The 17,185-nt window shown below is 54.9% G+C and overlaps 1 protein-coding gene across 5 annotated transcripts in view; it reads left to right on the forward strand.

Moving 5' to 3' along the window:
- ATOSB (atos homolog B) overlaps positions 1-17,185 on the forward strand; it is a 38,702-nt gene that overhangs the window by 14,092 nt on the left and 7,425 nt on the right. For 2 of the 5 annotated variants that reach the window (XM_051804616.1, XM_051804617.1), the window contains exons 3-4: positions 14,935-15,027; positions 15,625-15,826. The gene's annotated coding sequence lies outside the window, so the exon portion shown is untranslated. Of the gene's footprint in view, positions 1-8,080; positions 10,138-11,825; positions 12,813-13,500; positions 13,939-14,934; positions 15,028-15,624; positions 15,827-17,185 lie in introns of those variants that run through there. The other 3 variants (XM_051804619.1, XM_051804618.1, XM_051804620.1) reach the window with 3 other exon arrangements.

A 17,185-nucleotide genomic window follows, 5' to 3' on the forward strand; every position in this document is an offset into this window, starting at 1 on the left:
GGACAGCTGTGACTCAGTTTCCATGTGGCCTGAGGAGAAGGAGCAGGGTGGAGCAGGACCGGAAAGGGGCAGAGGGGAAGTTACAGCAGCTGGTAAGAAATGGCATTTCTGGGTGCTGCAAGGTGGCCCTACCCCATCCTGTCTGCAGAGCTGCTGTCTTGGGGTGCAGTGGTACAAGGCTGCTCTGTCTGCCATGGAGCTGGTGTTTCAGAGCGTTGCTGGGCAGCTCTGTGCCAGCTGAAAAGCTGGCATTTTTGGGTGCTGCAAAGCAGCCCTTGCTCAATACTGCCTTCTCCCATGCCAGGGATCATGCCAGGAAGGGAGAGCTGGCTGTACCTTCCATCCCCTCTGCATTTCCTTGTGCAGGGTGTATAATTGCTCACAGTCCTATGGCACTGCTTCCTCCAGTGTGTGACTGTGGACTGCTGATTAGGATGTGGGTCTGAGCTTATCTCAGACAAGGCAAGAATCAGCGTGCAGGCTGTGTAGGTAATGGCATGGCATCCCTTGCTGTCTCTCCTTTGCTCCTGCTCATGGAGCAATGGCTCTACCTGGAGGCAGGAGCAGAGGAGTCCTTGCGAGAGTGATAAACCGGGGTGCCTGGTCCCAGCTGCTTCCTTCCTTATCCCTATTACTTCGTTGTAGCCCCAGATCTGCATGCATGGAGCATGTTTTGTAATAAACCTGCTGAACTGAGGGAAGGTAAAGCAAAACTGTGAAGAGTTGTGAGCCTGACCCCTGCCCATGTCGCTGCATCAGTGTGGGGCACAGTAGTTTGTAATGATGATGAGCATGGCCAGACATCCCTCCCACCCTGTTTTGTGTATCTTATGCATCCTGCAAGCCACCAGCAGATTGTTATACAGCTCTTTTGTAAGTGGAGGGTGGGTCCAGCTTCCCATCCATGCGATGCCTGGAACTGCCTTGCTTCTGTGAAACTCTCTTCATTTGAGGCAGTGCCCTAAGGGTTAAGCCATGGTTGTGGGATAGGGTTTGTAACAGGAACAAAGAGGGCTTTTAAGGTCTGTGCTGGGCTAGGAATAGAGGGAATGGATTGAGCCTTTCCCAGTGTGTTGAATTACAAAGGTCATGGAGACCCTTTTGCTGGGAGGCAGCACAGATCGAGGTCCCTGCTGGAACTGGGGCAGAGAAAAGAATTTGTGAAAGTCAGTGAGGGCAACTTTGTGGAGAGCTTTAAAACTAGGTGAAAACTGGAACTGTATCCTGAGAAAAATTATTATTGAACACAAGGCTGGAGACCTGCCTTGGTATTTTTGAGTGGTTTGGTTTTGTTCTGCCCCCTTCCCCCTATTGCATTTGCAGCTGCCCCCACACATGGTGCCTGAATTTGCAGTATCACTGGTGTACCAGCACTTGGGCTTCTCCAGCCTGCTCTGGGCTGGTGAAGGCAGCAAAAGGTAAAAGTCAGTGCCTGCAAGGGAGGGTCTTTCTAAAATGCAGAATAGGAGACAGTCCCTGGTGCATGCCTACCCAAGCTAAAACTGGATTTTTTCATGTGTAGTCAGGCAGGAAAGCCCAATTCTCACTGCTTTCCTAGCCCATCTGCTTAATGTTGTCTGCTCTGGATGCCCCATGGGGCAGAGCAGCAGAGGGTCCAGCATAAGGAGCTTGGGTATGGATGGATGGCACAAACCTCTGTTTCCCTTCTCACAACAAGGTAAAAAGAGAATAGGGATAGTTTCCATCTCGAGCTTCAGGTGGCATGAGCCAGCCATCCAATCCACCCAGTATATGTATGGAGGACCGACTGCAGGAGCATCCCCTTGCTGAGGGGTGTTAAAGGCTGCTGAGACAACAAGGGTTTCCAGCTTGCAGGAGGGGTGAGCGCCAGCTGTGAGCCACACAGTGTGTTTTCCAATTTTAGCAAACCTGGATTTGTGTCACTGCCCAAAAGGTGGCTTAGTCCTTAAAACTGTCAGGCTGGGTTAGCAGGCACTTTGCCATTCAGCTTTGTCCCCTGGCACAGGCATGCTCCCCCCATCTGATCTTTCATTTAAAGGAATTCCACTTCTGATCTTTGTGTTGGATCAGATGACCTTGAATGTGAATTTTGGAGCAAAGGACTGATGCTTTGTTGGGCTCTGCCTCAGACATGACAGCTGGTTCCAGGGAATACCTCACAAGGGTCTCTGCAGCTACCAGCTAAGTTAACGGCTGGGAGGCTGCTCTACTTTTTCAGCACCAGAAAGCCAGAACTGTGGGACCACACAGTGTCCTAAGAAAGAGAACCCAGAAAGGGAACTCTTGGTTTGGAGCTCTCAGAAACCATAACTGTGCCCACCTTGGTAGCTGACCTGTTCTTGAAACCAGGAACCATTTCAGCAGAAGCATCAATGTCATGAACTCCAAGAACTGGATCATCTTGACAAGAGAAGGGGCGTGCAGGGGAAGCTCTTGGAGCCTACAGAACTTTATGGGACAAAACCTTAGATTTCTTTGCCCTGAGAAGGAAGAAAAGGCTCTGCACAGGCATGGCAAGGATCAAAAATTTAAAAATCCAGAGAAAAGCAGCAATTCTGGCATGCAGTTCTGAGCTTTGGCAGAGAATTGTTCTTTATGCCTATTAATATGTGACATCCCAGCCCAAATTATTGTCTGTTGCTCCCTGGCCAAAGAATGGTTTACTCTGGCCTTCATTCCAGGGTGTCAGAGCCTTCTCTCCTGGCTGGGGCTGTGTGACCCTGCTGGAGACATGATGCTTGACCGACTTGTCCTCTTGCAGCAACAGCAAGGCTTGTCCTGAGTAACCTTGCTGTGTGTCAAAATGCTTCAGCTCGCCAAGCACTCCTGGGTGAGAGGTACCAGCGTGACTTTGACCTGGGGGATGGGGAGAGGAAAAGAGGAGAGAAGAGCCTGTATAATCCCAGCGATTTTCTCCTATAGTCAATGGAAAATGGATCCTCCAGCTACAACAGGCAGAGGTGCAGGCCTGTGACCAGGTGTGCTGCACAGACCAGCATCTTCTGCCCACACCAAAGCTCTCCGGTGCTCCTTGACAGGTGGGTGTGCAGAGCTGCTCACTCTGCCTGCTGGGAGCTCTCGCTGGGCTTGACACAGCTGCACAGTGCCATCTCCCTCCTATCACCTGTATCTGCTCTGATCCTCTCTGAGAAGGAGACTGAGGTTAGCTGGGGAGCACTCGGAAGGGGTGATGCTGTGGAAAAGAGAAGGGAAAGAATATGAGGTAAAGCCTTTTTGAGCCTCAACCCTGAGCATTAGGGAATTGCCAGTCAGAGGAGCAGCCTGCAGACGTGTGTGCATAGATCATGTGCATGGTTCCTACTGTCCAGACTCAGGAACTGGCCAAGCCTGTGGGCCCTGCATGCCCACTGGCATTAGCTGATGCCAGCTGACCATAGCCATACTCAGAAGAAGTCCTTTTGTGGCTCCTGTGAGACTCTCCACCCTTGAAAGTAAAACTGGGAAGAGGCACAGCCTGGGGGGGCATGTTTGGCTGTACCCAAAGGCAGGTTGGCTGGCAGATGTCTCACCTGTGGATCTGAGCTGCAGCAGTACCGGGTAACCCTCCCACAGCCAGCGTTGGGGGTCAGGCTGCTGGAGGGCTGATAAAAGGAGTGGGTTCGCTGGCAGACAGCCTCAGAGCCTGGAAAAAGCCCTCCCCCAGTCACTCCTTATCTCAGTGCTGGCACAGGACAGCACTCCCAGCCTGCCTCTCTGCCCTGTTTCCCCACAGTGGACTTGAGCCAGCAGTGTCACCTCCACCCCTCCTGCCACTGGGTGCTGCAGGAGGAGAGGGCTCTGGCACGGCCAGGCCAGGCTTCCTGCCCAGTTTGCTGCCTTGCAGAGTCTGTGCCATTGTTACACACACACACAAATACACAAACACTCCCCTTGCATGAACAGGCCTGTGGCAGAAATGGTGAGTTAGTCAGGAGGGGTTGAATCACTGGGGAATGAGTCAGCAGGAAGCAGAAGGCAGGTGCTTGTCCAGGACAGGGCTTTAAGAGAGCCCAAGGGTCTGGCAGCTTATGCCAGGTCCCTGGGAGGTGGGGTGAGGGTGCCGAAGGAGAACTGGGAAAGCCACAGGGCTTAGCAGGTGGAGGCAATGCCTGTGGCTTGGGAACAGGCTGGAATCTTAGCTACATGCTAAACCTATTCTCTGGCCACATCTCCAGCTGTGGGTATGCTGCTATCCTGGAAAGGCTTGGGGCATCCTTAGTACCCAGGAGGTACCAGAGATAAGCACTGCAAGAGAGAAGTGCAGCAACCAGGTATCCCTGCCTCCAGGGCATGGGGTGGATCTTCATCCCCTTGCAGGCTGTGGGGTGTCCAGCCAGCTCTGGGCAAGCTGAGCAGGTCTCTGTACTGGTCAGATCCTGCCCAGTAACCTTCACATCTTGTCTGAGAGAGCAAGTGCAGGATGGTAAATGAGCAATATCTGCTGGAGCAGAGAATGATGAACAGATAGCTCTGGATTGAGTAAACACAGCATGGAGGGAGAGCTGGGATGCAGATGATGTGCTGGAGATTTGAGGACGTGGTTTGTTGTTGGCTCCAAAATCCCTTGTGTAATCTGGGCTCTGCTGCAGACACTTGAGAGTACTGCAGGGGTCACAGTTGGCTACTTCCCTCATTCAAGGAAGGGACTGCTCTGGGCTGTTGTGTTTCCATCTAGCCCAGCTGGTCTCTGCAGCGTTGGACTCCTAATTGCCCTGCTCATCTCTCCTGAGGAGAGGTCTCTCGCAGGGAGGCAGGCTTGGTATCAGTGCTACAGGGGCAAAACCAAAGCACTCTCTGTCTAGGGCCAGACTTCTTGGAACAGCTGACTGGGGCTCCTGTCTCAGGATCACCTAGGTGTGTTGCAGCAGGCACTGGTATTGCTACCAGCAAGAGCAAGGATCAGATACTTGAACAAAAGCAGCCCCCACTAATCTCAGTGTTGAGGCAAGACTCTTTTTTCAGCATCCTCCAGGTGTGCAGGTGCAGGTACCTCTTGTCCTTCCTAGAGGCACTCCTGGCAGGAGGGAACCCAGCAGGCTCCAACAGTCTCCAGAGATGAGCTCTGGCTTCTTGTGTGCTGCCGTGGGCAGAGGTTGAAAGTGATGGGCTAGTGCAGCCAGGCAGAGGGGAGGCAGCAAGGTGGGCTCTCACTGCTGCTGGAAGCTGTGGATTTGCAGTGAAGCTGGAGCTGGGTTCTCTCGGGAAGTGCCCAGGGACAGGATGAGAGGTAATAGCACATGAGGGAAATTCCAATTAGATATTAGGAAAAATATTTCCCTGCAAGGCAGTTAGACTCTGGAGTAGGGCCCAGAGAAGGGAAGCAATCTACGCATTCGGTGACTTTCAGCCCTTGCCAGGGGCAAACCCCAAGCAATTTGCTTGAGCTTGACCCTGCTGTTAGCAGGATTGGACCAAAACCCTCTGAGGGCCCTTCCCACCATTGTTGTTCCTCAGTTCTGCAGTTCTCGGAGTGCTTGGCAATGTCAATGGCCTATTGGACTGACTGGCTTGGAGGGAAATGGAGGAGTCAGGGTGTTGTTCTGTCCTATCTTGGTCTCATCCACACAGTATTAACTGTGCCAGAAGATGGAGGCAGTGCCTTAGCAGCATTGCTCAGCTCATTGACTTGTCCCAGCCTATCTTAGCTGGAGCACCCATCTCTCTGAAGGTCCGCATTACTTCCTCCCCAGGTGAGCACAAAAAGCATGTGGGCAGTGAAGCACAGAGTGTAAATCATTCTCCCTGCTCTGCTGGCAGCACAGAGCCATGATCTGTAGGGGGTGCTGATGTTGTTGGAAGGCTGGTGAGGATGCTGGCCCCCAGCCCTCCAGCTGGATGGGCTCCAGGTTTATCTTCCCCATGATGCCTGTCCCAGAGACAGCGGTGATTGGAAGGGAAATCACCAGTAGCCTTTTTAGAGGTTCCAGCTGCCTGACCATCCTCAGCAGATGGAGGATGAGATGAGCCCAAAGGACTGTCTGGAAAGAATTATTTGCTCCCAGTGTTTTCTGTTTCTTTGCCAACCTTTTATTCTCACGGTTACTCTTTTCCTGATCCTGTCCTTCTGCAAGAAGGCTGCTGGCAGTCTTATCAGCCTTGTGTTCAGAAACGGTCTCACTCTGCGATTTATTGTACCTCCAAGCTTTGACCCCTTCTGACACTGCAGAAGCCTGTGTCTGGTGTGTCAGTGCTCAGAGGGTGTTTACAGTGTTTGCCCCATCCTGTCTGCAAGAGTAATGAACCAGAGCAAAGCGGTCTGCTCGTAGCCATGGTGCCTGGGTCAAGCTGGCCTGCAGCAGGAGCTACGTCTGCCCTCTCATCTGGCAGAGACTGGGTGGATGTCCAGGCTCCCCAGATGCTTTTATATGGATTTTCAATGTCTAGGACATTGCCATGAACCTTTGTTAGTCCCCAGATCCCTTCTCAAGTTGCTCCTTTCAGCCTTTCCCTCAGGCTCATTGACACTGGGCTGTGATGGCTCTCACTTCCTCATCAGTCCACTTGTTACTCAGTAATGCTCTGGACATTCTGGTATCATTTGGATTATCCCTGTTACAACACCCGTGAGTATTGAGAGCAGCAGGATCTGGTGGTCTGGGCCAAGAGGCCCCTGAGGTCTGTTCCCAGCTGCGGGTACAAGTGCTGCCCGGCTGGAGATGAACTGGTTTCTGGTAGCACTTGGAGAGCTCTCAGGTACCTCACAGGCTCTGTCTGCCTAGCAGGGTCAGGTCTTGAGGGACATCTGTGTCCTCAACAGCATGGCTGCCACCAGAGTTGAAGGCGTTTTGGACCCAGTGTCCTTGGGTTGGTTTATGAGGTCTCTGAGCTTTGTGTGTTCCCACAGAAGCAGCAGAAAAAGACATGGGTGCAACAGTGGCAGCAGGCAGAGTTTGCCCAGGGTTCTTGCAGAGACTGATGTGGGGGCTCGTGCCCTGCACACAAGGGTTGTATGGGAATGCAGCTACCTCTTGAGCCTGTCCCTGTTCACTGTTGCTTCCATGAAGATGGAGGATGCTGATATGCCAGTGCCCCAGTCCCTACAGGTTGCACGTGCCGGATAGCCCCAAGGGCACATCCTCTCCAGCCTCTTCCTGGTTTGAACCAGTTTTGTCTTCCTCTCCATCTCCATGCAACACCCAGGTGCCAGGTGGATTTCCCCTTCCATCCAGAGGGCATCCCTGGCCATGTGCATTGCTCAGAGCCCTGGCAGCCCTACAGGAACCCCTGTGGAGGGGGCGGCAGGTGCACTGGGCAGACAGCTCTGCTGTCAGTGGGACCCCATGGGTGGTTCAGTGTGTGAGGACTAGGAGGTTTGCCAGTTTCACAGGATGTAATAGGAGCTAGACTGGGTCTCCCACTGCCCTGTGTATGGATATGCCTGCAGTCAGACATGACAGTCCCTCCTACCCCCTTGTTTCCCTTCTAAGGGGCTTGTTCTCTCATGTGTTTGACTTCATTACGGGCAACAGTATGAGTGTTTACAGATGAAAACTGTGACACCCTTTTCCTAATTCCAGCAGGGTGTTTCTCACCTGCAGTCCTAAGGGAAGGCTTTCCTTTTCCGTGACAAGGAGCAGGACATTGAATTCATAGCACAAATCCTCCTTCCCTGCTGTAGCCCTGGTTGTGTCCAGCTCTTTACAGTCAAAGATGGATAAAGCCTCGCCTTTATGGCCCGAATGCCTGTCCAGCCCATGTCATTGCTCTGGCCTGGGCTAGACCTGAGCTTTTCTAAATCGCTGCTGGATAAGGGTGAGTTGGGTGGGTGTGCACAGCCGTGTGTGTGTGTTTGCATGTGGTATCTCCTCCCCCTGTGCCACATACACATCTAGCACGGGGAGTGGAAAAGATGCTGAATGTCCCCACAGCTGCTGCAGCCTTATCTGCAGGCTGCAGCTTGGTAACCAAGAGGGAGGCCCGAGTGCCTGTGCTCAAGCACCTCCCTTGCAGGGCTCTTACGGGCTCTTACAGTAAAAGGAAGTGTATTGCAAGAGGGGCTGCAGTGGGGATGGGCAGTTCCCACCAGGCAAATCCTGTGTGCACAACCCTTGCTGCCCTCCCCACTGCAGACACTTGGCCTGCTCTCTCTGCCGTGTAGATTTGACGCCTGTGTCCGGAGCTGATCAGAGTAATTCAGCATCCCTGGGACTTTCTCCTCTGCTCTGCGGTGCCCAGTGACCATTTGGGGAGGTAGGGAAAGGTGATGCTGCCGTGGTTCTCTCAGGTGGGTCTCAGGGACTCATCAGAGGAGTGTGTGTGAGGAGGCATGGGCTGGTGGGGCTGCAGATGTGTGCAAACCAGGGGTGGGAGGAGAGTGGGGTAAGTTGAGGTGTGAGCTGCAGCAATAAGGAGGCAACAGAGCACAGGTAAGGAGCTGGGGACAACCCTTGGGGGGTTGAGGAAACAGGGCAGGACCTGCGAGTGGTGGAGGTTGGGGTGGGTATGACGAAGAGCACGCTTGTGGGGATACAGAACCCAGCTGCCACGTGAAGGATGTGGGGAAGGTGAAGTGGTGTGCATCTGGGTTCAGGCAGTGTGGATGGCTACAGGGCATCAGGGTACAGAAGGAGCTGGCTTGGTAAGGAGCAAAGAGGGGGCTGTGGATGCCTGGGGCTGTATACAGTGGTGAACAGAGAGAGAAGAGAGGTGAGAGCAGAGGTGGGAGCAAAAGGGATCCCATCACCTGCTGATTTCTGTGCTGTCTTCTCCTGGCTCAGAAAGCGTCACCCCACTGCCAGAGCTCCCTGTCAGAGGCTCCTATTTCTGTACCCAGCTAGTGGTGCTGGAGAACGGGCTGGGCTGTTCATGCTGCACATGTAGATCAGGCTTCCCATGGTGCACTGCCCAGGACAGGGAGCTGACAGGATGGGAGTTACTGTAAGTGGTTGCCTTGCCACTGGAATTGAGTTAAACAGGTTGGAATAGGGTTTGCAGGGCTTCTGATAACACCAACCCCAGGATGTTATTCCTCCTCTTGGGAGATCAAGTAAAAAGGACTATTACTGCTAACATTTGTGCATTACTTAGAATGGTGAGGGCCTAGTCCAGCTTGGACCTGGGGGATGCCTCCCTTGGACAAATACCCTTATCGAACTTGAGACGTGGCAGCATGTTGGTGCCCTGGTCATGGCCAGAGACCTCAGGTGTCATGCAAGCACAGAGCAGAAGTGGCCCCTTTGCCAAGACCCACTTGCCTTCTCACAGCCATCCTGTAACTGGCGACATAGGCATGTGACTTTGTAATCACCAGTGGTGGAAAATTTTCCATTGCTTGCAGTTGGCATCAAGGTCTGACCTGAAGCAGCCAGTCTGCACGGTCACCCAGTGGCCAGGGTCCCTGTCCCTCAGGCCACCGCCCCTGGAGAGGGACAAGAGGACTGGAAGGGAGCTGGCCAACATGTCCCTGTGCCTGGTGGCCAGGGGCTCACTTTCACTGCAGGTACTTTCTTTGTTGCCTCAGGGTGACAGCTGAGGCCACTGTGGTGCTGCAAGGCCAGCACCCTGGGGCTCCCCAAGGCTGGCAGGCGCGGTGCCGGCTGCACCTTCCCCTGTGGACGATGGTGCACGGCAGCTACACCAAGGTGAAAGGAAGCAGCTTTTTATGAAGCAGAGCCAGCCCGGAGGAATTCGCTGCTTGTGGACAGCTGTTGTCCTGGGCCTGGCTTGTGTCCTCCAGCACTTCCCACTCGGCCCTTACTCGGGGAGGGGAATGGGAGCTGCCTGCCCTCCGGACTCCCTGTGCCGGGCGAGTGGGTGCCACCTCCGGCTCGCGGGGCTGAATAGCCGCGGTGGAGCCCAGCAGCATCCTGCTGCCTCTGCAGGGATCCTCTTGGGCAGCGGAGAGTTTTCCCCACCCCCAGCTCTGCCGCTGCCTCTTTGTTTTCTGGCAGAAGCCTCTGTGCCTTTTCATTGCCGTTGAGGCGCCGAGCAGGAGCCTACATGTGCCGTGTGCGCGTCTCGCCGGGAATGTGATGCGGGCTGGGAAGCCTGCCGGGCCAGGCATCTCCCCTGCAGGGCTGCGGAGGCCAGACGGCAGCTTCGGAGTCTCCTTCCCATGGACTGTTCCTCCGGTCGAGCAAGGCTCCGAGGCCGCTAGTCTTCTTCACAAAACCCTGTTTCGCGTTGGCAGCGCTTCTGCACCTTGCCACAAGTAGAGTAAGTTGGATGGGAAAGGGCCGGTCCTCAGCTGGGCTCTGCTGGGCACTCGTGCTCTCCGCTGTGGTGCTCCCTCGCTCCCGCTGGGAAGGCACCTGAGATTAGAGCAGCGCCAGGAGCTCTGGAGCTGGATACAGCGGTGGCTGAGGATTGCTTGTGCTGCGCCTCTCTCCGTGTATTTGATCTCTCGACTTCTAGCAGGGACTGAATTCCTGTGCTGGATTCTGGGCTCGGCTCTTGTGAAAGGATCCAATTATTTCAGAGCTTTGAGCATCTCCATTTGCTGCCCATATTTGCGGCGCCCGGGTCTGTGCTGGCTGGAATTCCAAGTGATTAACGTGGCTGTGACATCCCTCCTAGGGGTGTTATCTTTGCTCGCTGTCCCCCATCGCCCCCCTCTTCCTCCTCCGGCAGCGAGCGAGCGAGACAGGCAGGCAGAGACAAAGGTCTGTCCTCAACCTGGGCTGTCCTCCCTGTAAGCGGCTGCTGCATGGGATTTCCCTGCCCTGCCTGCTGCAGGTTTCCTGGGCTCCCGGTCGAACGCTGGAGCTGGGCAGCCGTGGGGCTGTATTGCTGAGGTTTGAGCCTGCTGGGCTGGGTGGGCAGGGGGTGCTGCCGGCTTTGGAGAGCTGCCCGATTGTCCTGCCGGATTTTAAGCTGCTTTTCATTCTTTGACTGTGCTTTCCTGGGAAGAGGGGCAGCCGTGCATGGAGGGGAGGCTGGCGGGGAGAGGTTGGACGTGGGGGGAAAGCTATACACAGGTGGCCGTCGCATAATGGGATCTGCCTGCAGACCCTGTGAGCCCCCCTTCCCAGTTGGCGGCTATTGTCAGCATCGCTGGCTGCACGAGAGGCACCTGGGCAAGGTGTGCAGAGGCGATCCATGCCACGACGTGGGGCATCGGAGGGAGAAGGGGTAAGTCCCTGGGCTGGGAGCTCTGCTCCGGCTCCCCCACCTCCCGGGAGAGGTTTCATTGTGTTATCCTGACTTAGCCGAGCAGAAGGGCTCAGTCCCTGCGGCACCTGTGTGTGGGGCTGGGGAGGCGTCGCATGTTGCTGGGCAGACCTCAGCCCCTCGGGAGCCTGCTGCAGCCTGGACCCCCAGCAAAGTGCCCTGCAGAGCGGGCTGCTCTGTCCCCAGGGGCTTCTGCACCCCCGTCAGTGCCCCCTCCTACGGGATGGGAGGGAGGAAGGGCAGCAGCAGCACCTCACGAACGCCGTGCTGCGGGCAGAGGGAGGTGTCGGATCTGCCTCTGTAGAAGCTGTGTCTGGTGGTTTCCAGGAGCTTGCACTCCTAACACAGGCACTGCCTCTTGCCCAATCCTTCCCCTCTGGGCTCGGGCTTCCCCTCCATTACTAGCAGGGGCCAGCACTGAGTGAGGCTCTGCAGCTGCATAAATCTGGCATGGCAGGAGGCCTCCTGAGGACCCCCAAGAGCAGCACTTGCCCTTGCAGTGGGACAAGGATGCTCCCTCCCTCTGCATCTTCTCTCCCTCCCTCCCCTCGTCCCTCCCCCTTGTTTCCACCAAGTGTGAGCTCCTTCAACCCCAACCTGAACTCCAGGATAGTGCCAGAGCCATGGCTACTGGTCATCTTTCCCTTCAGGCGCAGTTTACTCCTCTAGCATCTCTCTAGCCAGCTTCTCCCCAGGATTGCCACCTCTCCTGTGGACAGTGCTGGAGGTAGTCTGTCTCTCTCCTGGTGGTGATACGCCTGATCTGTCATGCTGTGCAGAAACCCTTCTCTGGTGGCAACATTACTGCTAGTGGTGCCATCCCTCAGGGTTGTGACGGAAACTTTCTGCCTGCTGGCACTTTGCAAGCTCTGCTCTAGACTGTGCCAGGGAGCTCCTGTGTTTGCACTTGCACTGGTTAGATTTCCTCCCTTCTCCCTGGGTTCAGATAGGACCAATGGAGCTGTGATTTATCCTCCAGACAGTCTGTTTCCAGCAGTTTCCGTTGCCTCTTCTCTTGCCTTGTGCTCTGCGCATTCTTAGAATGACTATATGCCCTCTTGTAATGACAGCCCTTCTACTTCCTGGCTGTGTGGTTCCTGCTTCACCTCCAACGAGGCTGCAAATGTCTCCTTACCACTTCTCAGGAGACGAAGCAGGAGAGAGGGAGGCAGTAAAAGCCAATTAGGGTTTGGTTTGGGATTTTTTTCTGGTCTAAATGGTGGAAGGACTCCTTTTGGCTCTGCCAGCCCCCGAGCATGGTGCTCTGCCCCAGCCAGCAGTGCCCAGGCCAAAACCTCTTGTCCACTAGCCATGTGTCCCCTTGACTGGCTGGCAGTGCTGGTCTGGGAAGCCACATGGATCCCCACTGGGCAAGCATGGCCCCTTCAGGCATAGCTCTGGCTTTCTTCCTTGCACCAGTGCTAAGCTGCCAGCCCTGCCAAGCTCCCCTTTCCAAGGGCTCTGCAGATCCTGCCCCATGACAGACACCTCCCTGGCTGGCAGAGCTGCCCTGCACCCATCCCACCTCATTTCTAGCTGGCACAGTACAGCTGAAACAGCAACAGTCCTTTTGCAGGCTGCAGGCATGTGGTACAGCTGCTGCATCGCCCAGACAGGGACCCTTCCTCACCCACCATCCTGCACTGTTGCCACCAGGCTGACACCATGGTCTGTTAATCCTGGGTTCCCCCTGGATGTGCTAATAGGAATGGAACCAGCAGGTAAGCCAAGTCTCATGACCCTCTCTGTGTCATTCTGTGTCAGGATCTAGTGGCTTGGTGTCCCCAAGGAACAGAGTGTTTCTGTCCCAGTGCCTGGGACACACTCCTTCCCTGCAGGTGCTTTGGCACTGGGTGTTTCTTGGCTGTTGAAGCATGGTGCCCTTCCCCAGGCAAAGGAATAGAGGAAAGCTGTGCCTGGCATAGCTCCAGATCCAGGTGCTGGGAGATCCTGGCGAAAGCACAGGGCCCCTCCTGTCTTCTGAGCACTGAGGGAGCCTGGGAGCCTGGCAAGAGCAGGGCAGAGAGTGGGAGGAGCTCTGGCTGGGCTTCCCTCAAGAGGCAAAGCCCTTTAAGTCATATTTGAGAGTCAGACCACCAGCACAGGCTAAAACACTGGCAAAATCAGCATTACTTGGGCTTGAGGGGGCCAAACCCTTGGCTTGGGCATGTGGAGTCCCATGTGCTGCATCCAGGGGATGGTACCTGTGCTGGACCTGGACCTGGCTCTGTCCCATCCGTGTGACCAGAAGGGGGGCTCTGGCAATGCCTGGCTCAAGGGGAGGAAAAGGGAGAGATGATCAGGTGCTTTCTCCTTGTTGTCCCTGCTTGGAATGCAGGAGTCCCTGGTCCTGGTGTTGTTGTCTTGCTCTGTGGGGAGGCGGTGGGCTCCCCAGTGGGTGCTCTCAGAGGCTGAGCCCTACCGAGAGCTGGCTGGGAGTGCCCTGGGAGGCAGAGCTAAACACAGCTAAGAGAACCTCCCCTGGTCACGGTGCCTTGCATCTTGAAGAGGGTGCAAAGCAATGCTGTGCTCCAGCTGCTCTCCATCCCAGGCTGATGGGCACTCCTCCGGGGGGATGTACAAGAAGATCCCAGGGTGTAATTGAAGATACTTTTGGGTGGGCTGAGGAATTCTGGCATTTTCCAACACGATACTTCAAGTAACAGTATCTGGGCTGGCAAAACATGGTGCAGCCCCCCTTGTGTTCTAGGTCTCTGCTGGGGTGGGTTTGTGGTGTCAGCAGGTCAGCCTCTCCTGATGGATCCATTCTCCTGAAAGGCAGCTGCTGCTGGGGAGCAAATGGCTGTGACTTCGGAGGGGCGTGGGAAGGAGAAAGAAAGGATTCAGGTGAAACTGTATTTGTTCTGGCAGGGACACACACTTTCTCCCACTGCACCACGATGATTCTTGCTGTTGGTTGCTGATTTTGCTTCCCAGTGGTTGACTGTGCCACGCAAGTCACGGTAAAAGTCTCCCCCAGAGATGGAGGAGGGAAACAGCAACCTTCAAGGCAGGCAGAGCACAGCATGTTACCACCTCAGCATCCACCAGCAAATGAGGGCATTTACTTGCCTTCCTACATGCTTTGGTGCAGGCCTCATGTGGGGTGCAGGAGGAGCTGGTCTTTGCAAAAAGCTTCTGTTGAGGTTTTGGACCCGAGGTTTATTATGCTGCAACATTGATTTGCCCAACTGCAAGTGCTCCCTGGGTGCTGGTGTATTTTATCTCAGCAAGTCCTGCTCTGGCTGGTTGCTGTCAGTGCCCTTCCCCACTACTGCTGACAGTGGTTTTTGGGCTGTCCGAGTCTGAGGGACTGGCCCTGGCAGCCTGTAATTACAAATCTTATTGGAAACATAATGAAAGAACAGCCTGTTTCCTGGGGCAGGTGAGGTCAGGCAGTGAGCACAGTGAGTGACCTGCTGAAGCTGCCTTCCCACCTGCAAGATGGTGGGATGCAGAACTTGCCAGACCAGGGTGCCAGAGGGGGTTTGCACTTGAATGTTGGTGCCTCTGAACATCCATTTGAGGTTTTTCTTCATTTGCCTGGCCGTGCTGTTTCCAGCTTTCAGAGCAGTGCTTGCTGCTAACATGGGATGCCCAGATGGTGACTTCCCTCTGGATGGCTGCTGCAGCGAGCCCCCATTTGAGGGATGCATGTGGAGGGAAGTGGGGAGGGCAGGCACCTTTTCCTCCTTCATCTGGAGGTTCCTGGGCTGGCAAAGCCGTGAGCTGCCCTTACACAGAGGTGCTGAGGGTGGAGGTGTCCTAGGGCTCCTGCCCACTCTGAAGATGTTGTGATATGAGCTGCTGCCTGGGCTGACTCTCCTCTCTGCCCTCTTTCAGGCATCAAAGCTGCAGTGCCGGTGGATTATGACTGCAGGGGAGCTGTGTTGCATCTGCAAATCTCAGCTGTGCATCAAGGGCACATCTGAGCAGGTGAGTGCTGTGCACATGAAAGGACTGTTGTCTTTGTGCTGGGGAAAGCTGGTGGGGGGTCATCATGGCTCAGGGCTGTCAGGCTCCTTGTTTCTGCCTTTCCTGACTGTCACCTCTTATTGGAAGAAAACAATTCCAAGCTCTTCTCCTTATCTGTAGGGCCTGAAGTGTCCTGTGCTGTGGGTGGAAGGGGGAGGAGGTGAACATGAGACCAGGAGCTAGCTGGAGGCCCAGGGGTTGCTGCAGTGTCTTGTAAAGCAAGGCATGAAATGGTCACCAGAAAGAAAGAGGAATCTGTTCATATGCACAGGGTTTCACACAGGAAGGCATGCAAAGGGGATGTAAAATACAATCCAGGTATGAGAGTTCACAGCTTAGCTTAAAGTACTTGTGGTTTAAGTGTCAGTCGGGGTGATAGCACTGCCTGAGATGGTTGAGATGTATGTGGCCTTTGGTTTGGGTGGTTGGGAAAGGCTGAGACTAAAAGCTGCCTTCCCTGGCTGTGTGACCCCGCAGAGGGGCAGTACCCTCCTGCCCTACTCCTGGAAAGCATCTGAAACACTGCAGCCCTGCATCTTCCACTTTCCATCCCCCCAGAGCCCCTGTGGACACTGAAGAGCTGGAGAGGACGTTGCAGAGGCTCGGAGGCACACCGTGATGGTGGGAGCCATTCCACGGCAGCCACGGCGCTTCTGGGGGGTGCCTGACTGGCAGGTGTCTTCAGCTGGTTGTGCCAACGACCGCCTGCTGTGGGACAGGGAAGTTAATCCGGAGATAAGCAGGGTTCTGCTGCAGAGGGGTGAGTGCGGGGGGCAGCCAGGGCAGGCTGCACTGGTGTGGGCTACACAGAGGGGCTGAGGTTGGCAGGGACATCTGGAGGGTGTCTGATCCAACCCTGCTGCTCAAGCAGGGCCACCTAGACCCATTGCCCAAGGCTGTGTCCAGATGACTTCTGAATATCTCCAAGGATGAAGACTCCACTACCTCTCTAGGCAACTGTTTACAGTGCTCAGTCACCCTCAAAGTAACAAAAAAAATTGTGTTTCCTGATGTTCAGAGGGAACCTCTTATAGATATAGATATATATATAGATAAGATCCCCCTGAGCCTTCTCTTCTCCAAACTGAACAGTCCCATCTCTCCCAGCTTTTCTCACAGGACAGATGCTCCAGTCCCTTAATTTTTCCTTGGTGTCCCTTTGCTGCACTCTCAGGTGACTTCACCAGCGCTGAGCAGAGACAAAGGATCAGTTCCCTTGTCCTGCTGGCAATGCTGTGCCTAGTGCAGCCCTGGACACTGGTTTTTCTTTGCTACAAGGGCACATTGCTGGCTCATGGTCACCAAGACCCCCAGGGCCTTTTCTGCTGAGCTGCTTTCCAACCAGTCAGCCCCCAGCATATCTTGATGCATTACTTTTATCACTCCTTTTAAATAAAGTTCCTGGGCTCAACCATCCTGGCCTACCACTTTGTGGCAGGGTCAAAATACCACATGCAGCCTTGCTCTCCAGATAGCCTTGATTCACCTGCAGAACCAATTTCCCTATTGCTCACTTGCCCCTAAGCCCTTGCTCCACATCAGGCAGAGCTGCCAGGCGTGGGCAGTTTTTCTTCAGTCTGCTGAACTGAAAAACTCCTGGACAGGATTCTCACAGCTCTCAAGCTGGGCTGAACCAAAAGCGAGGTGCCATGCAGCATGGAGGAGGCCAGGCCCTTGGGGCTGGCAGGAGTGGGTGGATGGTGGCCCTAGTACCACCCAGATGCTGATTTAGGTGGTGGAAGCGCCTGGTCCAAGCTGGCAGAGGTAACAGGGATGCTAGGCCAGGTTCCTGTCCCTCCTGTGGGGCTGGCATTGTAGGGCACCAGGTTGTCTTGGCCAGCACTGGGAGATCTTGTTGCTGTTGCCCAAAGGAGGGATTACAGGCCTGAGTCCCTCTGGGACTGGTCTGACCTGCCTGACTCCTGTGCTCCAGAGCACCACAAGCACGTCAAGTCCCTGGCAGAGGGCAGGCCTCTTCCTCCCCACTTGTCCAGACTTGTCCCCAGTAGTCTCCTGCCTGGCTGGAGACTTCTCTCCTTGCCCCAGCTGGGAAGGAAGTGCTGAACCTGCAGGTGGGTGATGCCTCAGGGTTCCCCAGAAAGCAAAACCAGCCTAATTC

The sequence above is a fragment of the Manacus candei genome, unplaced genomic scaffold, assembly GCF_025592945.1.
Source record: "Manacus candei isolate 608988 ecotype Guabito, Panama unplaced genomic scaffold, ASM2559294v1 h1tg000061l, whole genome shotgun sequence".
NCBI lineage: Eukaryota > Metazoa > Chordata > Aves > Passeriformes > Pipridae > Manacus > Manacus candei.